The sequence below is a fragment of the Oncorhynchus keta genome, unplaced genomic scaffold (assembly GCF_023373465.1).
Source record: "Oncorhynchus keta strain PuntledgeMale-10-30-2019 unplaced genomic scaffold, Oket_V2 Un_contig_14420_pilon_pilon, whole genome shotgun sequence".
In the NCBI taxonomy this organism is placed as follows: Eukaryota; Metazoa; Chordata; class Actinopteri; order Salmoniformes; family Salmonidae; genus Oncorhynchus; species Oncorhynchus keta.
This window is the reverse complement of record NW_026278735.1, coordinates 8,161-36,092: the sequence shown is the minus strand read 5'-3', so window position 1 is coordinate 36,092 and position 27,932 is coordinate 8,161. Positions and strand designations below refer to the sequence as shown.

Genomic DNA, 27,932 nt, shown 5'->3' with positions numbered 1-27,932 from the left:
GGGGGAGGAAGGAGAGACCAGGCGGGGGGAGGAAGGAGAGACAAGACCAGGGGGAGGAAGGAGAGACAAGACCGGGGGAGGAAGGAGAGACAAGACCGGGGGGGAGGAAGGAGAGACAAGACCGGGGGAGGAAGGTGAGACCAGGCGGTGGGAGGAAGGAGAGACAAGACCGAGGGGAGGAAGGAGAGACCAGGCGGGGGGGGAGGAAGGAGAGACAAGACCGGGGGAGGAAGGAGAGACAAGACCGGGGGAGGAAGGAGAGACAAGACCAGGGGGAGGAGGAAGGAGACAACACCAGGGGGAGGAAGGTGAGACAAGACCGGGGGAGGAAGGAGAGACAAGACCGGGGGAGGAAGGAGAGACAAGACCAGGGGGAGGAAGGAGAGAGACAAGACAGGGGGAGGAAGGAGAGAGACAAGACCGGGGGGAGGAAGGAGAGACAAGACCGGGGGGAGGAAGGAGAAGAGACAAGACCGGGGGAGGAAGGAGAGACAAGACCAGGGGGAGGAAGGAGAGACAAGACCAGGGGGAGGAAGGAGAGACAAGACCGGGGGAGGAAGGAGAGACCAGGCGGGGGAGGAAGGAGAGACCAGGCGGGGGAGGAAGGAGAGACCAGGCGGGGGAGGAGGAGAGACAAGAGACCAGGCGGGGGAGGAAGGAGAGACCAGGCGGGGGAGGAAGGAGAGACCAGGCGGGGGGAGGAAGGAGAGGCCAGGGGGGGAGGAAGGAGAGACAAGACCGGGGGAGGAAGGAGAGACAAGACAGGAGGGAGGAAGGAGAGACAAGACAGGAGGCGGGAGGAAGGAGAGACAAGACCGGGGGGAGGAAGTAGAGACAAGACCGGGGGAGGAAGGAGAGACCAGGCGGGGGGAGGAAGGAGAGGCCAGGCGGGGGGAGGAAGGAGAGACCAGGGGGGGGGAGGAAGGAGAGAGACCAGGCGGGGGGGAGGAAGGAGAGACCAGGCGGGGGGAAGGAAGGAGAGACCAGCCGGTGGGAGGAAGGAGAGACTATATAGACCAGGGGGAGGAAGGAGAGACAAGACCGGGGGGGAGGAAGGAGAGACAAGACAGGAGGGAGGAAGGAGAGACAAGACAGGAGGAGGGAGGAAGGAGAGACAAGACAGGAGGAGGGAGGAAGGAGAGACAAGACCGGGGGGAGGAAGTAGAGACAAGACCGGGGGAGGAAGGAGAGACCAGGCGGGGGAGGAAGGAGGAGAGGCCAGGCGGGGGGAGGAAGGAGAGACAAGACCGGGGGAGGAAAGGAGAGACAAGACCTGGGGAGGAAGGAGAGACAAGACCGGGGGAGGAAGGAGAGACCAGGCGATTGATGTTTCCTCAGGGTAAAGACTATATAGATTGTTTCCTCTCCTCAGGGTAAAGACTATATAGATTGATGTTTCCTCAGGGTAAAGACTATATAGATTGATGTTTCCTCTCCTCAGGGTAAAGACTATATAGATTGATGTTTCCTCAGGGTAAAGACTATATAGATTGATGTTTCCTCTCCTCAGGGTAAAGACTATATAGATTGATGTCTCCTCAGGGTAAAGACTATATAGATTGATGTTTCCTCAGGGTAAAGACTATATAGATTGACGTTTCCTCTCCTCAGGGTAAAGACTATATAGATTGATGTTTCCTCAGGGTAAAGACTATATAGATTGATGTTTCCTCAGGGTAAAGACTATATAGATTGATGTTTCCTCAGGGTAAAGACTATATAGATTGATGTCTCCTCAGGGTAGAGACTATATAGATTGATGTTTCCTCAGGGTAGAGACTATATAGATTGATGTTTCCTCCCCTCAGGGTAAAGACTACATAGATTGATGTTTCCTCCCCTCAGGGTAAAGACTATATAGATGGATGTTTCCTCAGGGTAAAGACTATATAGATTGATGTCTCCTCAGGGTAAAGACTATATAGATTGATGTTTCCTCAGGGTAAAGACTATATAGATTGATGTCTCCTCAGGGTAAAGACTATATAGATTGATGTCTCCTCAGGGTAGAGACTATATAGATTGATGTTTCCTCAGGGTAAAGACTATATAGATTGATGTTTCCTCTCTTCAGGGTAAAGACTATATAGATTGATGTTTCCTCAGGGTAAAGACTATATAGATTGATGTTTCCTCAGGGTAAAGACTATATAGATTGATGTTTCCTCAGGGTAAAGACTATATAGATTGATGTTTCCTCAGGGTAAAGACTATATAGATTGATGTTTCCTCAGGGTAAAGACTACATAGATTGATGTTTCCTCTCCTCAGGGTAAAGACTATATAGATTGATGTTTCCTCAGGGTAAAGACAATATAGATTGATGTTTCCTCAGGGTAAAGACTATATAGATTGATGTTTCCTCAGGGTAAAGACTATATAGATTGATGTTTCCTCAGGGTATAGACTATATAGATTGATGTTTCCTCAGGGTAAAGACTATATAGATTGATGTTTCCTCTCCTCAGGGTAAAGACTATATAGATTGATGTTTCCTCAGGGTAAAGACTATATAGATTGATGTTTCCTCAGGGTAAAGACTATATAGATTGATGTTTCCTCAGGGTAAAGACTATATAGATTGATGTTTCCTCAGGGTAAAGACTATATAGATTGATGTTTCCTCAGGGTAAAGACTATATAGATTGATGTCTCCTCAGGGTAAAGACTATATAGATTGATGTTTCCTCCCCTCAGGGTAAAGACTATATAGATTGATGTTTCCTCAGGGTAAAGACTATATAGATTGATGTTTCCTCTCCTCAGGGTAAAGACTATATAGATTGATGTCTCCTCAGGGTAAAGACTATATAGATTGATGTTTCCTCAGGGTAAAGACTATATAGATTGATGTTTCCTCAGGGTAAAGACTATATAGATTGATGTTTCCTCAGGGTAAAGACTATATAGATTGATGTTTCCTCAGGGTAAAGACTATATAGATTGATGTTTCCTCTCCTCAGGGTAAAGACTATATAGATTGATGTTTCCTCTCCTCAGGGTAAAGACTATATAGATTGATGTTTCCTCAGGGTAAAGACTATATAGATTGATGTTTCCTCAGGGTAAAGACTATATAGATTGATGTTTCCTCAGGGTAAAGACTATATAGATTGATGTTTCCTCAGGGTAAAGACTATATAGATTGATGTTTCCTCAGGGTAAAGACTATATAGATTGATGTTTCCTCAGGGTAAAGACTATATAGATTGATGTTTCCTCAGGGTAAAGACTATATAGATTGATGTTTCCTCAGGGTAAAGACTATATAGATTGATGTTTCCTCAGGGTAAAGACTATATAGATTGATGTTTCCTCAGGGTAAAGACTATATAGATTGATGTTTCCTCAGGGTAAAGACTATATAGATTGATGTCTCCTCAGGGTAAAGACTATATAGATTGATGTTTCCTCAGGGTAAAGACTATATAGATTGATGTTTCCTCAGGGTAAAGACTATATAGATTGATGTTTCCTCTCCTCAGGGTAAAGACTATATAGATTGATGTTTCCTCAGGGTAAAGACTACATAGATTGATGTTTCCTCTCCTCAGGGTAAAGACTATATAGATTGATGTTTCCTCAGGGTAAAGACTATATAGATTGATGTTTCCTCAGGGTAAAGACTATATAGATTGATGTTTCCTCAGGGTAAAGACTATATAGATTGATGTTTCCTCAGGGTAAAGACTATATAGATTGATGTTTCCTCAGGGTAAAGACTATATAGATTGATGTTTCCTCCTCAGGGTAAAGACTATATAGATTGATGTTTCCTCAGGGTAAAGACTATATAGATTGATGTCTCCTCAGGGTATAGACTATATAGATTGATGTTTCCTCAGGGTAAAGACTATATAGATTGATGCTTCCTCTCCTCAGGGTAAAGACTATATAGATTGATGTTTCCTCAGGGTATAGACTATATAGATTGATGTTTCCTCTCCTCAGGGTAAAGACTATATAGATTGATGTTTCCTCAGGGTAAAGACTATATAGATTGATGTCTCCTCAGGGTAAAGACTATATAGATTGATATTTCCTCAGGGTAAAGACTATATAGATTGATGTTTCCTCAGGGTAAAGACTATATAGATTGATGTTTCCTCTCCTCAGGGTAAAGACTATATAGATTGATGTTTCCTCAGGGTAAAGACTATATAGATTGATGTTTCCTCAGGGTAAAGACTATATAGATTGATGTTTCCTATATAGGGATAAAGACTATATAGATTGATGTTTCCTCAGGGTAAAGACTATATAGATTGATGTTTCCTCAGGGTAAAGACTATATAGATTGATGTTTCCTCAGGGTAAAGACTATATAGATTGATGTTTCCTCAGGGTAAAGACTATATAGATTGATGTTTCCTCAGGGTAAAGACTATATAGATTGATGTTTCCTCAGGGTAAAGACTATATAGATTGATGTTTCCTCAGGGTAAAGACTATATAGATTGATGTTTCCTCAGGGTAAAGACTATATAGATTGATGTTTCCTCAGGGTAAAGACTATATAGATTGATGTTTCCTCTCCTCAGGGTAAAGACTATATAGATTGATGTTTCCTCAGGGTAAAGACTATATAGATTGATGTTTCCTCAGGGTAAAGACTATATAGATTGATGTTTCCTCAGGGTAAAGACTATATAGATTGATGTTTCCTCAGGGTAAAGACTATATAGATTGATGTTTCCTCAGGGTAAAGACTATATAGATTGATGTTTCCTCTCCTCAGGGTAAAGACTATATAGATTGATGTCTCCTCTCCTCAGGGTAAAGACTATATAGATTGATGTTTCCTCAGGGTAAAGACTATATAGATTGATGTCTCCTCAGGGTAAAGACTATATAGATTGATGTTTCCTCCCCTCAGGGTAAAGACTATATAGATTGATGTTTCCTCAGGGTAAAGACTATATAGATTGATGTTTCCTCTCCTCAGGGTAAAGACTATATAGATTGATGTTTCCTCAGGGTAAAGACTATATAGATTGATGTTTCCTCAGGGTAAAGACTATATAGATTGATGTTTCCTCAGGGTAAAGACTATATAGATTGATGTTTCCTCAGGGTAAAGACTATATAGATTGATGTTTCCTCAGGGTAAAGACTATATAGATTGATGTTTCCTCTCCTCAGGGTAAAGACTATATAGATTGATGTTTCCTCAGGGTAAAGACTATATAGATTGATGTTTCCTCAGGGTAAAGACTATATAGATTGATGTTTCCTCAGGGTAAAGACTATATAGATTGATGTTTCCTCTCCTCAGGGTAAAGACTATATAGATTGATGTTTCCTCAGGGTAAAGACTATATAGATTGATGTCTCCTCAGGGTAAAGACTATATAGATTGATGTTTCCTCCTATATAGATTGATGTTTCCTCAGGGTAAAGACTATATAGATTGATGTTTCCTCAGGGTAAAGACTATATAGATTGATGTTTCCTCAGGGTAAAGACTATATAGATTGATGTTTCTCCTCAGGGTAAAGACTATATAGATTGATGTTTCCTCAGGGTAAAGACTATATAGATTGATGTCTCCTCAGGGTAAAGACTATATAGATTGATGTTTCCTCAGGGTAAAGACTATATAGATTGATGTCTCCTCAGGGTAAAGACTATATAGATTGATGTTTCCTCAGGGTAAAGACTATATAGATTGATGTTTCCCTCAGGGTAAAGACTATATAGATTGATGTTTCCTCAGGGTAAAGACTATATAGATTGATGTTTCCTCAGGGTAAAGACTATATAGATTGATGTCTCCTCAGGGTAAAGACTATATAGATTGATGTTTCCTCAGGGTAAAGACTATATAGATTGATGTTTCCTCAGGGTAAAGACTATATAGATTGATGTTTCCTCTCCTCAGGGTAAAGACTATATAGATTGATGTTTCCTCAGGGTAAAGACTATATAGATTGATGTTTCCTCTCCTCAGGGTAAAGACTATATAGATTGATGTTTCCTCAGGGTAAAGACTATATAGATTGATGTTTCCTCAGGGTAAAGACTATATAGATTGATGTCTCCTCAGGGTAAAGACTATATAGATTGATGTTTCCTCAGGGTAAAGACTATATAGATTGATGTTTCCTCTCCTCAGGGTAAAGACTATATAGATTGATGTTTCCTCAGGGTAAAGACTATATAGATTGATGTTTCCTCAGGGTAAAGACTATATAGATTGATGTTTCCTCAGGGTAAAGACTATATAGATTGATGTTTCCTCAGGGTAAAGACTATATAGATTGATGTTTCCTCAGGGTAAAGACTATATAGATTGATGTTTCCTCAGGGTAAAGACTATATAGATTGATGTTTCCTCTCCTCAGGGTAAAGACTATATAGATTGATGTTTCCTCAGGGTAAAGACTATATAGATTGATGTTTCCTCAGGGTAAAGACTATATAGATTGATGTTTCCTCAGGGTAAAGACTATATAGATTGATGTTTCCTCAGGGTAAAGACTATATAGATTGATGTTTCCTCAGGGTAAAGACTATATAGATTGATGTTTCCTCAGGGTAAAGACTAGGTTGTTTCATGTATAGAATAGATAGGACATTGAATAATCTCTGAAGCCTGTTTGTCTCCGTCGTGTTCTGATGACGGTCTGACCCTCTCCCGTCAGGGGGCGGTTCCTAAGGGCAACGCCACCAAAGAGTACATGGACAGTCTGCAGCTGAAACCTGGAGAGGTCATCTATAAATGTCCCAAGTGTTGCAGCATCAAGCCACAGAGGGCCCATCACTGCAGGTAGACACCATGACAGAGATGGTATAGATATCTATAGATACGTACTGCAGGTGGACACCATGACAGAGATGATATAGATATCTATAGATACGTACTGCAGGTGGACACCATGACAGAGATGATATAGATATCTATAGATACGTACTGCAGGTAGACACATGACAGAGATGATATAGATATCTATAGATACATACTGCAGGTAGACACCATGACAGAGATGATATAGATATCTATAGATACATACTGCAGGTAGACACCATGACAGAGATGGTATAGATCTCTATAGATACATACTGCAGGTAGACACCATGACAGAGATGGTATAGATATCTATAGATACATACTGCAGGTAGACACCATGACAGAGATTATATAGATATCTATAGATACATACTGCAGGTAGACACCATGACAGAGATTATATAGATATCTATAGATACATACTGCAGGTAGACACCATGACAGAGATTATATAGATATCTATAGATACATACTGCAGGTAGACACCATGACAGAGATGGTATAGATATCTATAGATACATACTGCAGGTAGACACCATGACAGAGATGGTATAGATATCTATAGATACATACTGCAGGTAGACACCATGACAGAGATGATATAGATATCTATAGATACATACTGCAGGTAGACACCATGACAGAGATGGTATAGATATCTATAGATACATACTGCAGGTAGACACCATGACAGAGATGATATAGATCTCTATAGATACATACTGCAGGTAGACACCATAGAGATGGTATAGATATCTATAGATACATACTGCAGGTAGACACCATGACAGAGATGGTATAGATCTCTATAGATACATACTGCAGGTAGACACCATGACAGAGATGGTATAGATATCTATAGATACATACTGCAGGTAGACACCATGACAGAGATGATATAGATCTCTATAGATACATACTGCAGGTAGACACCATGACAGAGATGGTATAGATATCTATAGATACATACTGCAGGTAGACACCATGACAGAGATGATATAGATATCTATAGATGCATACTGCAGGTAGACACCATGACAGAGATGGTATAGATCTCTATAGATACATACTGCAGGTAGACACCATGACAGAGATGGTATAGATATCTATAGATACATACTGCAGGTGGACACCATGACAGAGATGATATAGATATCTATAGATACATACTGCAGGTAGACACCATGACAGAGATGATATAGATATCTATAGATACATACTGCAGGTAGACACCATGACAGAGATGGTATAGATATCTATAGATACATACTGCAGGTAGACACCATGACAGAGATGGTATAGATATCTATAGATACATACTGCAGGTAGACACCATGACAGAGATGGTATAGATATCTATAGATACATACTGCAGGTAGACACCATGACAGAGATGGTATAGATCTCTATAGATGCGTATCACATCAAGCCACAGAGGGCCCATCACTGCAGGTAGACACCATGACAGAGATGATATAGATATCTATAGATACATACTGCAGGTAGACACCATGACAGAGATGATATAGATATCTATAGATACATACTGCAGGTAGACACCATGACAGAGATGATATAGATATCTATAGATACATACTGCAGGTGGACACCATGACAGAGATGATATAGATATCTATAGATACATACTGCAGGTAGACACCATGACAGAGATGGTATAGATATCTATAGATACATACTGCAGGTAGACACCATGACAGAGATGGTATAGATATCTATAGATACATACTGCAGGTAGACACCATGACAGAGATGGTATAGATATCTATAGATACATACTGCAGGTAGACACCATGACAGAGATGATATAGATATCTATAGATACATACTGCAGGTAGACACCATGACAGAGATGGTATAGATCTCTATAGATACATACTGCAGGTAGACACCATGACAGAGATGATATAGATATCTATAGATACGTACTGCAGGTGAGGGATACTCAGTGGCTTAAGGTGTCCGCTTGCTTCCCAGACGAAACAGTTTGTGCATACAGTACCAGTCAAAAGTTTTAGAACACCTACTCATTCCAGTGTTTTTCTTTATTTTTACTATTTTCTACATTGTAGAATAATAGTGAAGACATCAAAACTATGAAATAACACATATGGAATCATGTAGTAACCAAAAATGTGTTAAACAAATCAAAATATATTTTAGATTCTTCAAAGAAGCCACCCTTTGCCGGATGACAGCTTTGCACACTCTTGGCATTCTCTCAACCAGCTTCATTAGGTAGTCACCTGGAATGCATTTCAATTTTATCAGGTGTGCCTTGTTACAAGTTCATTTGTGGAATTTATTTCCTTCTTAATGCGTTTGAGCCAATCAGTTGTGTTATGACAAGGTAGGGAAGAAGTTAGCCCTATTTGATAAAAGACCAAAGTCCATATTATGGCCAGAACAGCTTAAATAAGCAAAGAGAAATGACAGTCCATCATTACTTTAAGACGTGAAGGTCAGTCAAAACGGAACATTTCAAGAACTTTTAAAGTTTATTCAAGTGCAGTCGCGAAAATCATCAAGCGCTATGATGAAACTGGCTCTCATGAGGACCGCCACAGGAAAGGAAGACCCAGTGTTCCCTCTACTGCAACGGATCAGTTCATTAGAGTTACCAGCTTCAGAAAATGCATCCCACATAAATGCTTCAGTTCAAATAACAGACACATCTCACCATCAACTGTTCAGAGGAGACTGAGTGAATCAGGCCTTCATGGTCGAATTGCTGCAGAGAAACCACTACTAAAGGACACCAATAAGAAGAAGAGACTTGCTTGGGCCAAGTAACACGAGCAATGGACATTTAGACTGGTGGAAATCTGTCCTTTGGTCTGATGAGAGATTTTTGGTTCCAACCGCCGTGACTTTGTGAGATGCAGAGTAGGTGAACGGATGATCTCCGGATGTGTGGTTCCCACCGTGAAGCATGGAGGAGGAGGTGTGGTTCCCACCGTGAAGCATGGAGGAGGAGGTGTCATGGTGCATTCTGCAGTGATACACCATCCCATCTGGATTGCGCTTAGTGGGACTATAATTTGTTTTTCAACAGGACAATCACCCAACACACCTCCAGGCTGTGTAAGGGCTATTTGACCAAGAAGGAGAGTGATGGAGTGCTGCATCAGATGTCCTGACCTCCACAATCACCCGACCTCAACCCAATTGAGATGGTTTGGGATGAGTCGGACCGCAGAGTGAAGAAAAAGCAGCCAACAAATGCTCAGCATATGTGGGATCTCATTCAAGACTGTTGGAAAAGCATTCCAGGTGAGGCTGGTTGAGAGAATACAAAAAGTGTGCAAAGGGTGGCTATTTTGAAGAATCTCAAATATGAAATATACTTTGACTTGTTTTACACTTTTTCTGGTTACCACATGATTCCATACGTGTTATTCCATAGTGTTGATGTCTTCACTATTATTCTACACTGTAGAAAATAGTACAACACTCATTGAGGGTTCACACACACACACACACACACACACACACACACACACACACACACACACACACACACACACACACACACACACACACACACACACACACACACACAGGTTACACACACACACACACACACACACACAGGTTACACACACACACACACACACACACACACACACAGGTTACACACACACACACACACACACACACACACACACAACAAACACACACAGGTTACAGAGAGAGCACAGCAGGTAAGGGAAGAGCCTGACAAACCAACTGTCTCACACCATGTTAACACTGGTTAGGCCAATAGCTCCTCCAGTTAATGTCCATTACTTCTAGTTGGGGTTCAACTTGTCTTTAACATCTAATACATTGTGTGTGTGTCACTGCATGTATTGGCTCCTGTCTGTCACCTTGCAGTTTGTACAGTCATATAATCACACATTTCTTCCAGGGTCTTTGTCAAAGGAATTAATGTAGGTTTTCCATCTCCCCTCTCCAGTATCTGTAAGCGCTGTATCCGTAAGATGGACCACCACTGTCCCTGGGTCAACAACTGTGTCGGGGAGAAGAACCAGCGCTTCTTTGTGCTCTTCACTGTACGTACCTCATGTCAGGTCCTACCGTACCTCGGTGTAGGGGGAATCCTTCCTGACTGTACCTCATTATGTCAGGTCCTACCGTACCTCAGTGTAGGGGGATCCTTCCTGAGGGTAAAAGACTGTACCTCAGTGTAGGGGGATCCTTCCTGACTGTACCTCAGTGTAGGGGGATCCTTCCTGACTGTACCTCAGTGTAGGGGGATCCTTCCTGACTGTACCTCAGTGTAGGGGGATCCTTCCTGACTGTACCTCATTATGTCAGGTCCTACCGTACCTCAGTGTAGGGGGATCCTTCCTGACTGTACCTCATTATGTCAGGTCCTACCGTACCTAGTGTAGGGGGATCCTTCCTGACTGTACCTCATTATGTCAGGTCCTCAGTGTAGGGGGATCCTTCCTGACTGTACCTCATTATGTCAGTTCCTACCGTACCTCAGTGTAGGGGGGATCCTTCCTGACTGTACCTAATTATGTCAGGTCCTACCGTACCTCAGTGTAGGGGGATCCTTCCTGACTGTACCTCATTATGTCAGGTCCTACCGTACCTCAGTGTAGGGGGAATCCTTCCTGACTGTACCTCAGTGTAGGGGGGGATCCTTCCTGACTGTACCTCAGTGTAGGGGGGGATCCTTCCTGACTGTACCTCAGTGTAGGGGGGGATCCTTCCTGACTGTACCTCGGTGTAGGGGGGGATCCTTCCTGACTGTACCTCAGTGTAGGGGGATCCTTCCTGACTGTACCTCATTATGTCAGGTCCTACCGTACCTCAGTGTAGGGGGGATCCTTCCTGACTGTACCTCATTATGTCAGGTCCTACCGTACCTCAGTGTAGGGGGATCCTTCCTGACTGTACCTCAGTGTAGGGGGGATCCTTCCTGACTGTACCTCAGTGTAGGGGGGGATCCTTCCTGACTGTACCTCAGTGTAGGGGGGATCCTTCCTGACTGTACCTCAGTGTAGGGGGATCCTTCCTGACTGTACCTCATTATGTCAGGTCCTACCGTACCTCAGTGTAGGGGGATCCTTCCTGACTGTACCTCATTATGTCAGGTCCTACCGTACCTCAGTGTAGGGGGATCCTTCCTGACTGTACCTCAGTGTAGGGGGGGATCCTTCCTGACTGTACCTCAGTGTAGGGGGGGATCCTTCCTGACTGTACCTCATTATGTCAGGTCCTACCGTACCTCAGTGTAGGGGAGTCCTTCCTGACTGTACCTCATTATGTCAGGTCCTACCGTACCTCAGTGTAGGGGGATCCTTCCTGACTGTACCTCATTATGTCAGGTCCTCAGTGTAGGGGGATCCTTCCTGACTGTACCTCATTATGTCAGGTCCTACCGTACCTCAGTGTAGGGGGATCCTTCCTGACTGTACCTCATTATGTCAGGTCCTACCGTACCTCAGTGTAGGGGATCCTTCCTGACTGTACCTCATTATGTCAGGTCCTACCGTACCTCAGTGTAGGGGGAATCCTTCCTGACTGTACCTCAGTGTAGGGGGATCCTTCCTGACTGTACCTCATTATGTCAGGTCCTCAGTGTAGGGGGATCCTTCCTGACTGTACCTCATTATGTCAGGTCCTACCGTACCTCAGTGTAGGGGGATCCTTCCTGACTGTACCTCATTATGTCAGGTCCTACCGTACCTCAGTGTAGGGGGATCCTTCCTGACTGTACCTCATTATGTCAGGTCCTACCGTACCTCCGTGTAGGGGGAATCCTTCCTGACTGTACCTCAGTGTAGGGGGATCCTTCCTGACTGTACCTCATTATGTCAGGTCCCACCGTACCTCAGTGTAGGGGGATCCTTCCTGACTGTACCTCATTATGTCAGGTCCTACCGTACCTCAGTGTGGGGGGATCCTTCCTGACTGTACCTCATTATGTCAGGTCCTACCGTACCTCAGTGTAGGGGGATCCTTCCTGACTGTACCTCATTATGTCAGGTCCTACCGTACCTCAGTGTAGGGGGAATCCTTCCTGACTGTACCTCAGTGTAGGGGGATCCTTCCTGACTGTACCTCATTATGTCAGGTCCTCAGTGTAGGGGGATCCTTCCTGACTGTACCTCATTATGTCAGGTCCCACCGTACCTCAGTGTAGGGGGATCCTTCCTGACTGTACCTCATTATGTCAGGTCCTACCGTACCTCAGTGTAGGGGGATCCTTCCTGACTGTACCTCATTATGTCAGGTCCTACCGTACCTCAGTGTAGGGGGATCCTTCCTGACTGTACCTCATTATGTCAGGTTCCTACCATACCTCAGTGTAGGGGGATCCTTCCTGACTGTACCTCAGTGTAGGGGGATCCTTCCTGACTGTACCTCAGTGTAGGGGATCCTTCCTGACTGTACCTCAGTGTAGGGGGATCCTTCCTGACTGTACCTCATTATGTCAGGTCCTACCATACCTCAGTGTAGGGGGATCCTTCCTGACTGTACCTCATTATGTCAGGTCCTACCGTACCTCAGTGTAGGGGGATCCTTCCTGACTGTACCTCATTATGTCAGGTCCTACCGTACCTCAGTGTAGGGGGGGATCCTTCCTGACTGTACCTCATTATGTCAGGTCCTCAGTGTAGGGGGATCCTTCCTGACTGTACCTCATTATGTCAGGTCCTACCGTACCTCAGTGTAGGGGGATCCTTCCTGACTGTACCTCATTATGTCAGGTCCTACCGTACCTCAGTGTAGGGGATCCTTCCTGACTGTACCTCATTATGTCAGGTTCTACCATACCTCAGTGTAGGGGAATCCTTCCTGACTGTACCTCATTATGTCATGTCCTCAGTGTAGGGGAATCCTGTAGGGGGAATCCTGAGAGCTGTGGTGTCTGACTAGAGCTGTGGTGTCTGACTATTGCTTACATTAATGTCCAGCAAGTGATGTTTATCTATCCCAGCTGTCTGTGTGGGTAATAACCCTTTATTCACTGTTTTCTCTCTCGCCCTCTTCCTCTCCACCTCTCTTTCTGTCTCTCTCTCTCCAGTGTCTTTCTGTCTCTCCTCTCTCTCTCACTTCCTCTCCACTCTTTCTTCTCTCTCTCTCTCTCTCTCATGGTTCCTCTCCACCTCTCTTTCTGTCTCTCTCTCTCCACCTCTCTTTCTGTCTCTCTCTCTCTCCATCTCTGTCTCTCTCTCTCTCTCTCACTTCCTCTCCACCTCTCTTTCTGTCTCTCTCTCTCCATCTCTCTCAGGTCTCCCTTCCACTCCACCTCATTTCTGTATCTCTCTCTTCCTCCCTCTCTCCTTCCCCACTCCTCCCCTCTCTCTTCCTCCTCTCTCCTTCCCCATGCCTCCCTTCTCTCCTTCCCACTCCTCCTGTCTCCTCCTCCCTATCTCCTTCCCCAGGTCCTGTCTCTCCATCTCTCCTCCTCCCTTTCCCTTCCCCACTCCCTCCTACTCTCCTCCCATCTCTCCTCCTCCCTCTCTCCTTCCCCACAGAAAGGAGAGTCCTCCCCTCAGTGTAGGGGATCCTCCTCCTCCTGTCCTCATCCCCACTATCCCCTCTCTCCTCCCGTCTCTCCTCCTGTCTCTCCTCCTTCCCACTCCTCCTGTCAGTCCTCCTCCCTCTCTGTTCCCTGTCCTCCTCCTGACTCTCTCCTTCCCCACTTCTCCCCTCTCTCCTCCAATGCCTCTCCTCCTCCCTCTCTCCTCCCGTCTCTCTTCCTGTCTCTCCTCCTGATCCTCCATCTTTCCTCCTCCCTCTGTCTTCCCCCTCCTCCCCTCTGTAGACCATCTCTCCTCCTCCCTGTCCTTCCCCCACTCCTCCTCTCTCCTCCCGTCTCTCCTCCTCCCTCCTCTCCTTCCCACACTCCTTCCTGACTGTCCCACCTCATCCTCCTCCCTCAGGTCCCCACTCCCTCCCCTCTAGGGGGATCTTTCCTCCTCCCTCTCTCCTTCCCAACACACATTATGTCCCATCTCTCTCATCCCTCCCTCCCCTCACTCCTCCCATCTCTCCTCCTCCCCTCAGGTCCCCATCCTTCCCTCTGTCCTCCCGTCTCTCCTCCCTCCCTCTGTTCCCCAAGCTCCTCCCCTCTCCTTCCGTCTGATCTCTCCTTCCCAAATACCCCTCTCTCCTCCTGTCTGTCACTCCTCCCTCTCTCCCTTCCACTCCACCTCTATTTCTGTCTCTCTTTCCTCCTCTCTCCTTCCCCAATCCTCCTCTCTCTTCCTGACTCCTTCCCCATGCCTCCCTTCTCTCCTTCCCCACTCCTCCTGTCTCTCCTCCTCCCTCTCTCCTTCCCCACTCAGTGTCCTCCCATCTCTCCTTCCTGACTGTACCCCATTATGTCTCTCCTCCCATCTCTCCTACCCTCTCTCCTTCCCCTGACTCCTCCCCTCCTCTCCTCCCTTCCATGTTCTGTTAGGGGATCCTCTCTCCTTACCTCCTCCCCTGTAGGGGAATCCTTCTCTCCTCTGTCTCAGTGTAGTCTTCCTGTCTCTGTCCTCCTCAGTGTCCCGGGGGATCCTTCCTTCCTGTACCTCAGTGTAGGTCTCTCCTCCTCCCTCTCTCCTCCCGTCTCTTCCTCCTCCTGTACCTCCCCACTCCTCCCATCTTTCCTCCTCCCTCTGTAGGGGGATCCTTCCCCCTGTCCCCTCTCTCCTCCCAGTGTCTCCTTCCTGACTGTACCTCATTATGTCAGGTCTCCTCCCGTCTCTCAGTGTAGGGGGATCCTTCCTGACTGTACCTCATTATGTCCTCCCGTGTCCCTACTCCCTCTACCTCAGTTAGGGGAGTCCTTCCTGACTGTACCTCCTTATGTCCTTCCCCTCCTCCCCTCTCTCCTCCATGGAATCCTGTCCCCAATCCTCAGTGTAGGGGGATCCTTCCTGACTGTCTCATTATGTCAGGTCCTCCCCTCTCCTCCCAGGGGGATCCTCCCCTGACCTCCCATTATGTCCTCCTACCTCTCTCAGTGTCCCCTCCTTCCTGACTGTACCTCCCATCTGTCAGGTCCTCCGTCCCTCCCCTTCCCCACTCCTCCCGTCCGTCCTCCTCCTCCTCTCTCCTTCCCCCACTCCTCCCCTCTCCTCCTGTCTCTCCTCCTCCTCTCTCCTTCCCCCTGTTTCTCTCTCCTCAGGTCTCCTCCTCCTCTCCTTCCCCACTGTCCCTCTGTCTCCTTCCTCTGTACCTCAGTCCCTCTCTCTTCCTGACTGTACCTCCCCTATGTCTCTCCTCCTCAGTGTCTCCTTCCTGACTCTCCTCATTCCCCACTCCTCCTTTCTCTCCTCCTCCTCTCTCCTCAGTCTCTCCTCCTTCCCCCTCCTTCCTGTCTGTCCTCATCCTCTCTCCCTCCATCCTCAGTGTCCCTCTCTCCTCTGTCTCACTTCCCGGGGATCTCTCCTCCTCCCTCTCTCTTCCTCCCTGTCTCTCCTTCCTCCCTCTGTCCTCAGTCTCTCCTCCTGACTCTCCTTCCCCACTCTGTCTCTCCTCCCTCCTCCAGTGTAGGGGGATCCTTCCTCTCCTCCTCCCTCCTCCTCCCTCTCTCCTCTTATTCTCTGTCCTATCCTCCCTCTCCTTCCTTGACTGTACCTCCCCTCAGGTCCTTCCTCTCCTCCCTGTACCTTCCCCACTCATGACTCTCCTCCTGTCTCTCCTCCTCCTCATCCCCTTCCCCAGTGTCCCCTCCTCCTCCCTCTGTCCTCATTATGTCCCTCTCCCTCAGTGTCCTCCTCCTCTCTCCTCCCAGGTCCTCCTCCCTCCTCCTCCCTCCTTCCTGACTGTACCTCCCCACTCCTATCTCAGGTCCTCTCTCTCCTCCCTCTCCTCCTCCTCTCTCCTCCTGTCCCTCTCTCCTCCTGTCCTCCTCCCGTTCTCCTCCTCCCTCAGTGTCTGTCTCTCCTCCTCCCTCTCTCCTCCTCATTATGTCTCTCCTCCCGTGTCTCCTCCTCCCTCCTCCTTCCCATCTATGTCCCCTCTCTCCTCCTGGGGGACTCTTCCTCCTCCCTCTCTCCTTCCGTACTCCTTCCTCTCTCCTCCCAAGTGATGTCCTCCTACCTCTCTCTGTCCCCCATCCTCCCTCTCCCTCTGTCCTTCCTCCCTCTCTTCCTCCTTCCCTCTCTCCTCCTCCAGGTCCTCCTCCTCAGTCTCCTCCCCACTGTCCCATCCTCCTCCTCCCTCTCCTTCCCCCTCCCTCCTTCCCCCCTACTCCTCCCCAGTCCTCCCTCTGTCCTCATCCCTCTCTCCTTCCCCATCTCCAGAGTCTCCTCCTGTCTCTCCTCCTCCCTCTCTCTCCTCCTCTCTCCTTCCTCCCCTCTCCCCAGTCCTCCTCCCGTCTCCTCCTCTCCTCCCCAGTCTCCCCTCCTCCTCTGTCTCCTCCTCCTCCTCTCTCCTCCTTCCCTCCTCCCCTCTCCTCCTCCCTCTCCTCCTCCTGTCCTCCTGTCTCTCCTCCTCCCCTCTGTCTCCTTCCTCCCTCTCTCCTTCCCCACTCCCCTCTCTCCTCCCTGTCTCTCCCTCCTCCCTCTCCTTCCCAGTCCTCCCTGACTCTCCTCCTGTCTCCCTCCCCCTCTCTCCTTCCTCCTCCCCTCTCTCCTCCTCTCTCTCCTTCCCCCTTCCCCTCTCCTCCTGTCTCTCCTCCTCCTCCTCTCTCTCCTCCTGTCTCTCCTCCTCCCTCTCTCCTTCCCCACTCCTCCCCTCTCTCCCTCCCGTCTCTCCTCCTCCCTCTCTCCTTCCCCCACTCCTCCCCTCTCTCCTCCTCTCCTCCTCCCTCTCTCCTTCCCCACTCCTCCCTCTCTCCTCCTCCCTCTCTCCTCCCCACTCCTCCTCTCTCCTCCTGTCTCTCCTCCTCCCTCCCCTCCCCTCTCTCCTCCTTCCTCTTCCTCCCTATCTCAGGTCCCCAGTCCTCCCCTCTCTCCTCCCGTCTCTCCTCCTCCCTCTCTCCTTCCCCACTCCTCCCCCTCTCTCCTCCCGTCTCTCCTCCTCCCTCTCTCCTTCCCCCTCCTCCCTGTCTCTCCTCCTCCCTCTCTCCTTCCCCACCTCCCCTCTCTCCTCCTTCCCCACTCCTTCCCCTCCTCCCGTCTCTCCTCCTCCCTCTCTCCTTCCCCTCTCCTCCCCTCTCTCCTCCTGTCTCTCCCCTCTCTCCTCCTCCTGTCTCTCTCCTCTCTCTCCTTCCCCACTCTCCCCTCTCTCCTCCCGTCTCTCCTCCTCCCTCTCTCCTTCCCCCCTCCCCTCTCTCCTCCCTCTCCTCCCTCCCTCTCTCCCCCACTCTCTCTCTCCTCCTCCTCTCCCTTCCCCACTCCTCCCCTCTCCCTCCTGTCTCTCCTCCTCCCTCTCTCCTCCCTCTCTCCTCCTCTCTCTCCTCCCTCTCTCCTTCCCCCACTCCTCCCCTCTCTCCTCCCCTCTCCTCCTCCCTCTCTCCTTCCCCCTCTCTCCCTCTCTCCTCCTCCCTCTCTCTCCCCTCTCCTCCTGTCTCCCTCCTGTCTCTCCTCCTCCCTCTCTCCTTCCCCACTCCTCCCCTCTCTCCTCCCGTCTCTCCTCCTCCCTCTCTCCTTCCCCCTCCTCCCCTCTCTCCTCCCGTCTCTCCTCCTCCCTCTCTCCTTCCCCCACTCCTCCCCTCTCTCCTCCTCCCTCTCTCCTCCCTCTCTCCTCCTGTCTCTCCTCCCCTCTCCTCCCCCTCTCTCCTCCCCACTCCTCCCCTCTCTCCTCCCGTCTCTCCCTCCTCCCTCCTCCTTCCCCCACTCCTCCCCTCTCTCCTCCCGTCTCTCCTCCTCCCTCTCTCCTTCCCCACTCCTCCCTTCTCCTCCTGTCTCCTCCCCTCTCTCCTCCCCCGTCTCTCCTCCCTCCTCTCTCCTCCCGTCTCTCCCCTCCTCCCTCTCTCTCCTTCCCCACTCCTCCCCTCTCTCCTCCTGTCTCTCCTCCCTCTCTCCTTCCCCACTCCTCCTGTCTCTCCTCCCCTCTCTCCTCCTGTCTCTCTCCTTCCCCACTCCCCCTCTCTCCTCCCCTCTCTCCTCCTCCCCTCCTTCCCCCTCCCCTCTCTCCTCCCCGTCTCTCCTCCTCCCTCTCTCCTCCTGTCTCTCCTCCTCCCCTCTCTCCTTCCCCCTCCTCCCCTCTCTCCTCCCCTCTCTCCTCCCCTCTCCTCCTCCTCTCTCCTGTCTCTCCTCCTCCCCCCTTCCCCACTCCTCCTGTCTCTCCTCCCTCCCTCCTGTCTCTCCTCCTCCCTCTCCCTTCCCCACTCCTCCCCCTCTCTCCTCCTCTCTCCTTCCCCCCTCCCCTCTCTCCTCCCCTCTCTCCTCCTCCCTCTCTCCTTCCCCACTCCTCCCCTCTCCTCCTCTCTCCTCCTCCCTCTCCTTCCCCACCCTCCCCTCTCTCCTCCCCTCTCTCCTCCCCTCTCCTCCTGTCTCTCCTCCTCCCTCTCCTCCTCCCTCTCTCCCTTCCCCACTCCTCCCTCTCTCCTCCCCTCTCTCCTCCTCTCTCCTCCCTGTCTCTCCTCCTCCCTCTCTCCTCCTGTCTCTCTCCTCCTCCCTCTCTCCTTCCCCACTCCTCCCTCTCTCCTCCCGTCTCTCCTCCTCCCTCTCTCCTTCCCCACTCCTCCCCCTCTCTCCTCCCCTCTCTCCTCCTCCCTCTCTCCTTCCCCACTCCCTCCCCTCTCTCCTCCCGTCTCTCCTCCTCCCTCTCTCCTCCTGTCTCTCCTCCTCCCTCTCTCCTTCCCCCACTCCTCCCCTCTCTCCTCCCCTCTCTCCTCCTGTCCTCCTCCTCCCTCTCTCCCCTCTCTCCTCCTCCTTCCCCCACTCCTCCCCTCTCTCCTCCTGTCTCTCCTCCTCCCTCTCTCTCCTCCCTCTCTCCTTCCCCACTCCTCCCCTCTCTCCTCCTGTCTCTCCTCCTCCCTCTCTCCTCCCTGTCTCTCCTCCTCCCCTCTCTCCTTCCCCCACTCCTCCCCCTCTCTCCTCCTGTCTCTCCTCCTCCCTCTCTCCTTCCTTCAGATGTACATAGCTCTGATCTCGGTCTCGCCCTCTGCCTCAGTTTCCTACAGTTCTACAGCTGTGTCAATGACCAGTGGAATGGTAGGCTACTGTTTACTGCTACATTCACTGTGGTATGCTGTTACATTCACTGTGGTAGGCTACTGTTTACTTCTACATTCACTGTGGTAGGCTACTGTTTACTGCTACATTCACTGTGGTAGGCTACTGTTTACTTCTACATTCACTGTGGTAGGCTACTGTTTACTGCTACATTCACTGTGGTATGCTACTGTTACATTCACTGTGGTAGGCTACTGTTTACTGCTACATTCACTGTGGTAGGCTACTGTTTACTTCTACATTCACTGTGGTAGGCTACTGTTTACTGCTACATTCACTGTGGTAGGCTACTGTTTACTACTACATTCACTGTGGTAGGCTACTGTTTACTGCTACATTCACTGTGGTAGGCTACTGTTTACTACTACATTCACTGTGGTAGGCTACTGTTTACTGCTACATTCACTGTGGTAGGCTACTGTTTACTTCTACATTCACTGTGGTAGGCTACTGTTTACTGCTACATTCACTGTGGTATGCTACTGTTACATTCACTGTGGTAGGCTACTGTTTACTGCTACATTCACTGTGGTAGGCTACTGTTTACTTCTACATTCACTGTGGTAGGCTACTGTTTACTGCTACATTCACTGTGGTAGGCTACTGTTTACTGCTATATTCACTGTGGTAGGCTACTGTTTACTGCTACATTCACTGTGGTAGGCTACTGTTTACTGCTACATTCACTGTGGTAGGCTACTGTTTACTTCTACATTCACTGTGGTAGGCTACTGTTTACTGCTACATTCACTGTGGTAGGCTACTGTGTTTCTACGTTTCACTTTGGTGGCGAAGTAGTGGTGGGTAGTATCTGGGGCTTTGGTGGCGAAGTAGTGGTGGGTAGTATCTGGGGCTTTGGTGGTGGGTAGTGGTGGGTAGTATATGGGGCTTTGGTGGTGGGTAGTGGTGGGTAGTATCTGGGGCTTTGGTGGTGGGTAGTGGTGGGTAGTATATGGGCTTTGGTGGTGGGTAGTGGTGGGTAGTATATGGGGATTTGGTGGTGGGTAGTGGTGGGTAGTATATGGGGATTTGGTGGTGGGTAGTGGTGGGTAGTATATGGGGCTTTGGTGGTGGGTAGTGGTGGGTAGTATATGGGGCTTTGGTGGTGGGTAGTGGTGGGTAGTATATGGGGCTTTGGTGGTGGGTAGTGGTGGGTAGTATATGGGGCTTTGTTGGTGGGTAGTGGTGGGTAGTATCTGGGGCTTTGGTGGTGGGTAGTGGTGGGTAGTATATGGGGCTTTGTTGGTGGGTAGTGGTGGGTAGTATATGGGGATTTGGTGGTGGGTAGTGGTGGGTAGTATATGGGGCTTTGGTGGTGGGTAGTGGTGGGTAGTATATGGGGCTTTGGTGGTGGGTAGTGGTGGGTAGTATCTGGGGCTTTGGTGACAAAACGGATGGCACTGTGATAGACTCCATCCAATTTATTGAGTAGGGTATTGGAGGCTATTTTGTGAATGACATCGCCGAAGTCGAGGATCGGTAGTATGGTCAGTTTTACGAGGGCATGTTTGGCAGCATGAGTGAAGGATGCATTGTTGAGAAATAAAAAGCTGATTCTAGATTTAATTTCGGATTGGAGATGCTTATTGTGAGTCTGGAAGGAGAGTTTTCAGTCTAACCAGACACCTACGTATTTGTAGTTGTCCACATATTCTAAGAACCGTCCAGAGTAGTGATGCTGGACGGGCGGGCGGGTGCGGACAGCGATCGGTTTAAGAGCATGCATTTAGTTTTACTTGCATTTAAGAGCAGTTGGAGGCCACGGAAGGAGAGTTGTATGGCATTGAAGCTTGCCTGGAGGGTTGTTAACACAGTGTCCAAAGAAGGGCCAGAAGTATACAGAATGGTGTCGTCTGCGTAGAGGTGGATCAGAGAATCACCAGCAGCAAGAGCGAACTCATTGATATACACAGAGAAAAGAGTCGGCCCGAGAATTGAACCTTGTGGCACCCCCATAGAGACTGCCAGAGGTCTGGACAACAGGCCCTCCGATTTGACACACTGAACTCTATCAGAGAAGTAGTTGGTGAACCAGGTGAGGCAGTCATTTGAGAAGCCAAGGCTATTGAGTCTGCCGATAAGAATGCTGTGATTGACAGAGTCGAAAACCTTGGCCAGGTCGATGAATAATGTGCAATAAAAGGGTCCAGGCCAATTGGAAACAATACCTATTTTACCAAGTGGCTGATGGACCTCTTCAGCTTGCTGGGGGATGGACCTCTAGCACAGGCTAGCTCCAGGCTAATTGGTACTTTCTTCGTGACAGAGAAGTTAGCCAGGGGGTAGCCCTTGGATAGCCGCTAGCTAGCTGTGATGATCCAGATGAGAAGGTTCAGAGCTTGAGGTAGGTATCAGTCAGTATATGTGGGGAAAAAGAGTCCAGTATGCTCTGGGTTGAATATCGCTGTGCAGACTGGCAGGAGTTGTCCGGGCTAAAGGTTAGCTTATGACCTCGAGCAGTGGCTAGCTGACTACTAGCTTCTGTTGGGGCTTCTGGTTCTAAAGTAAAGAAAATAGCAGATCTATACCACATTGGGTGAGGCGCGTTGCAGGAGAGTATGTTGAAGTTTAAAAATATTTTAAAAATAAATGCGAAGAAAAAATGCGAAGAAAAATATATATACACGGGACGCGACAAGACGAAGACAAAGATGCCTGACTGCTACGCCATCTTGGATATGATGATGAAATAATGATGAAGAAGATTGATGATGATGATGATGTTTATAATAATGATGATGATGGTGATTATGATGATATATTTGATTTGAAATGCTTGTTAATAGATGTTAATAGAACCTTTATGATCAGAGGACAAAATAATGACACCCCTCTCCTCCTCTGTCAAAATAATGACACCCCTCTCCTCCTCTGTCAAAATAATGACACCCCTCTCCTCCTCTGTCAAAATAATGACACCCCTTCCTCTGTCAAAATAATGACACCCCTCTCCTCCTCTGACAAAATAATGACACCCCTCTCCTCCTCTGACAGAATAATGACACCCCTCCTCCTCTGTCAAAATAATGACACCCTCTCCTCCTCTGACAAAATAATGACACCCTCTCCTCCTCTGTCAAAATAATGACACCTCTCCTCCTCTGTCAAAATAATGACACCCTCTCCTCCTCTGTCAAAATAATGACACCCCTCTCCTCCTCTGTCAAAATAATGACACCCTCTCCTCTGACAAAATAATGACACCCCTCTCCTCTGACAAAATAATGACACCCCTCTCTCCTCTGACAAAATAATGACACCCCTCTCCTCCTCTGACAAAATAATGACACTTCTCTCCTCCTCTGACAAAATAATGACACCCCTCTCCTCTGTCAAAATAATGACACCCCTCTCCTCCTCTGTCAAAATAATGACACCTCTCTCCTCTCCCACAAATCCATCTCCCAGAATGCACCGACTTCTCTCCGCCAGTGGCGGTGATGCTGATGATCTTCCTCTGTCTGGAGGCCTTCCTCTTCCTCACCTTCACCGTGGTGATGTTCGGAACGCAGATACACTCCATCTGCAACGACGAGACGGTGAGGCACCAAGCTCTGTGGTCGTCACCACTTAAAGGAAGTGTCAAGGTTAACACATTATTACTGACACCGTGCCCAGCCTGCAGTGGTGGAAAAGCTCTGTGGTCGTCACCACTTAAAGGAAGTGTCAAGGTTAACACCAGCCTGTAGTGGTGGAAAAGCTCTGTGGTCGTCACCACTTAAAGGAAGTGTCAAAGGTTAACACCAGCCTGCAGTGGTGGAAAAAGCTCTCAATTCTCATACTTGAGTAAAAGTAAAGATACTTTAATAGATAATGAATCAAGTAAAAGTAAAAGTCACCCAGTAAAATACTACTTGAGTAAAGTCACCCAGTAAAATACTACTTGAGTAGAAGTCACCCAGTAAAATACTACTTGAGGAGAAGTCACCCAGTAAAATACTACTTGAGTAAAAGTCACCCAGTAAAATACTACTTGAGTAAAAGTCACCCAGTAAAATACTACTTGAGTAAAAGTCACCCAGTAAAATACTACTTGAGTAAATGTGAAAGTCACCCAGTAAAATACTACTTGAGTAAATGTGAAAGTCACCCAGTAAAATACTACTTGAGTAAAAGTCTAAAAGTCACCCAGTAAAATACTACTTGAGTAAGAGTCACCCAGTAAAATACTACTTGAGTAAAAGTCTCCCAGTAAAATACTACTTGAGTAAAGTCTCCCAGTAAAATACTACCTGAGTAAATTCACCCAGTAAAATACTACTTGAGTAAAAGTCACCCAGTAAAATACTACTTGAGTAAAGTCACCCAGTAAATACTACTTGAGTAAATGTGAAAGTCACCCAGTAAAATACTACTTGAGTAAAAGTCACCCAGTAAAATACTACTTGAGTAAAAGTCACCCAGTAAAATACTACTTGAGTAAAAGTCACCCAGTAAAATACCACTTGAGTAAAAGTCACCCAGTAAAATACTACTTGAGTAAAAGTGAAAGTCACCCAGTAAAATACTACTTGAGTAAATGTGAAAGTCACCCAGTAAAATACTACTTGAGTAAAAGTCACCCGGTAAAATACTACTTGAGTAAAAGTGAAAGTCACCCGGTAAAATGCTACTTGAGTAAATGTGAAAGTCACCCGGTAAAATACTACTTGAGTAAATGTGAAAGTCACCCGGTAAAATACTACTTGAGTAAAAGTCACCCAGTAAAATACTACTTGAGTAAAAGTGAAAGTCACCCAGTAAAATACTACTTGAGTAACAGTGAAAGTCACCCAGTAAAATACTACTTGAGTAAAAGTCACCCAGTAAAATACTACTTGAGTAAGAGTCACCCAGTAAAATACTACTTGAGTAAAAGTCTCCCAGTAAAATACTACTTGAGTAAAATTCACCCAGTAAAATACTACTTGAGTAAAAGTCACCCAGTAAAATACTACTTGAGTAAATGTGAAAGTCACCCAGTAAAATACTACTTGAGTAAAAGTCACCCAGTAAAATACTACTTGAGTAAATGTGAAAGTCACCCAGTAAAATACTACTTGAGTAAAAGTCACCCAGTAAAATACCACTTGAGTAAAAGTCACCCAGTAAAATACTACTTGAGTAAAAGTGAAAGTCACCCAGTAAAATACTACTTGAGTAGAAGTCACCCAGTAAAATACTACTTGAGTAAACGTCACCCAGTAAAATACTACTTGAGTAAAAGTCACCCAGTAAAATACTACTTGAGTAAAAGTCACCCAGTAAAATACTACTTGAGTAAAAGTCACCCAGTAAAATACTACTTGAGTAAAAGTCACCCAGTAAAATACTACTTGAGTAAAAGTCTGACTGGACTACAGATCATTCTGGTCCCTGAGTAGTCTCCTAGTCTGACTGGACTACAGATCATTCTGGTCCCTGAGTCGTCTCCTAGTCTGACTGGACTACAGATCATTCTGGTCCCTGAGTCGTCTCCTAGTCTGACTGGACTACGGATCATTCTGGTCCCTGAGTCATCTCCTAGTCTGACTGGACTACAGATCATTCTGGTCCCTGAGTTATCTCCTAGTCTGACTGGACTACAGATCATTCTGGTCCCTGAGTCGTCTCCTAGTCTGACTGGACTACGGATCATTCTGGTCCCTGAGTCATCTCCTAGTCTGACTGGACTACAGATCATTCTGGTCCCTGAGTTATCTCCTAGTCTGACTGGACTACAGATCATTCTGGTCCCTGAGTCGTCTCCTAGTCTGACTGGACTACAGATCATTCTGGTCCCTGAGTCGTCTCCTAGTCTGACTGGACTACAGATCATTCTGGTCCCTGAGTCATCTCCTAGTCTGACTGGACTACAGATCATTCTGGTCCCTGAGTCGTCTCCTAGTCTGACTGGACTACAGATCGTTCTGGTCCAACTCCTTCAGTTTTCCTCTGATATCCATGAACAAATAGAACAAAATGTCTGTCCTGAATCGACCTAGTTGAGGCAGCAGTAGCATGGTTTCGTTAAAATAGTGTGTTGACTAAAGTGTCTCTCTGTTGTCTGTGTCTGTCTGTCTGTCGGTGTCTGTTTCATCTCCCAGGAAATCGAGCGTCTGAAGAATGAGAAGCCGACGTGGGAGCGGCGTGTGCGCTGGGAGGGGATGAAGGCAGTGTTCGGAGGCCCGCCCTCCTTCCTCTGGTTCAACCCATTCACCGGCCTGCGTCTGCGGCGCCTACTGATGACGCGTACACGCCGTAGTGGTGTGGAGTTCTCTGTCTGAGGGCTGAGCAGCCAAACACAGCTCTTCCCCGTCTGATAGCCTCGGACCTCTCTGGACCGTCTGATACCCCCAGACCTCTCTGGACCATCTGATACCCCCAGACCTCTCTGGACCGTCTGGTACCCCGGACCTCTCTGGACCGTCTGGTACCCCGACCTCTCTGGACCATCTGATACCCCCAGACCTCTCTGGACCGTCTGATACCCCCGGACCTCTCTGGACCGTCTGGTACCCCCGGACCTCTCTGGACCGTCTGATACCCCCGGACCTCTCTGGACCGTCTGATACCCCTAGACCTCTGGACCGTCTGGTACCCCCGGACCTCTCTGGACCGTTGAACACATCATGGGGTTCTGGTGGTACCTCTGGACTGATAGGATGGGGGTGATCTGTGACCTACGTAATGTAGAACAGCTGTACCCCCATACACACTACAGGGGCTCCCTGAAGTCCCTGACTCTCTGCCCTTAGAAAAAGTGCTTCCAGCATGGCTGTCTCCACCCCACTGACAGGGAGACCTGTATCTGGGTCTGTCCTCCACACAGAGAGACTAGGGCTTTATCTGGGTCTGTCCTCCACACAGAGAGACTAGGGCTTTATCTGGGTCTGTCCTCCACACAGAGAGACTAGGGCTTTATCTGGGTCTGTCCTCCACACAGAGAGACTAGGGCTTAATCTGGGTCTGTCCTCCACACAGAGAGACTAGGGCTTTATCTGGGTCTGTCCTCCACACAGAGAGACCTTTGCCCCTGATGCAGCAGACTGAACAACAGGTTGACCTGTGACCTGGACCATGTTCAGGACCATGTTCAGGACCATGTTCAGGACCATGTTCAGGACCATGTCCAGGACCATGTCCAGGACCATGTTCAGGAGACTCAAATGGGACAACACCTGACCTCTGCCCCTGATGCAGCAGACCATGTTCAGGACCATGTTCAGGACCATGTCCAGGACCATGTCCAGGAGACTCAAATGGGACAACACCTGACCTCTGCCCCTGATGCAGCAGACCATGTTCAGGACCATGTTCAGGAGACTCAAATGGGACAACACCTGACCTCTGCCCCTGATGCAGCAGACCATGTTCAGGACCATGTTCAGGACCATGTCCAGGACCATGTTCAGGACCATGTTCAGGAGACTCAAATGGGACAACACCTGACCTCTGCCCCTGATGCAGCAGACCATGTTCAGGACCATGTTCAGGACCATGTTCAGGACCATGTTCAGGAGACTCAAATGGGACAACACCTGACCTCTGCCCCTGATGCAGCAGACCATGTTCAGGACCATGTCCAGGAGACTCAAATGGGACAACACCTGACCTCTGCCCCTGATGCAGCAGACCATGTTCAGGACCATGTTCAGGAGACTCAAATGGGACAAACACATTTAAATGGGGGAGGTTCTACCAGAATGAAGCAAATCCGAAACGCTAAAAAATGTATTTTTGTTGATTCTTTGTATTTTTGTCTCATTGGTTGTTTTCCCTCCTTGGTTAGGAGCTGCTACAGTGTTTCCCAGACCCCAGGGCCCCCTTTACCAGTGTTTCCCAAGGCCCCCTTTACCAGTGTTTCCCAGACCCCAAGTCCCCCCTTTACCAGTGTTTCCCAAGTCCCCCTTTACCAGTGTTTCCCAAGTCCCCCTTTACCAGTGTTTCCCAAGTCCTCCCCTTTACCAGTGTTTCCCAAGTCCCCCCTTTACCAGTGTTTCCCAAGTCCCCCCTTTACCAGTGTTTCCCAGACCCCAAGTCCCCCCTTTACCAGTGTTTCCCAGACCCCAAGTCCCCCCTTT

General features: G+C 48.1%; 1 pseudogene; it reads left to right on the top strand.

Moving 5' to 3' along the window:
• LOC127918525 (palmitoyltransferase ZDHHC7-like) overlaps positions 1 to 26,258 on the top strand; it is a 36,877-nt pseudogene extending 10,619 nt beyond the window's left edge.
• The last annotated feature ends 1,674 nt before the right edge of the window (positions 26,259 to 27,932 follow it).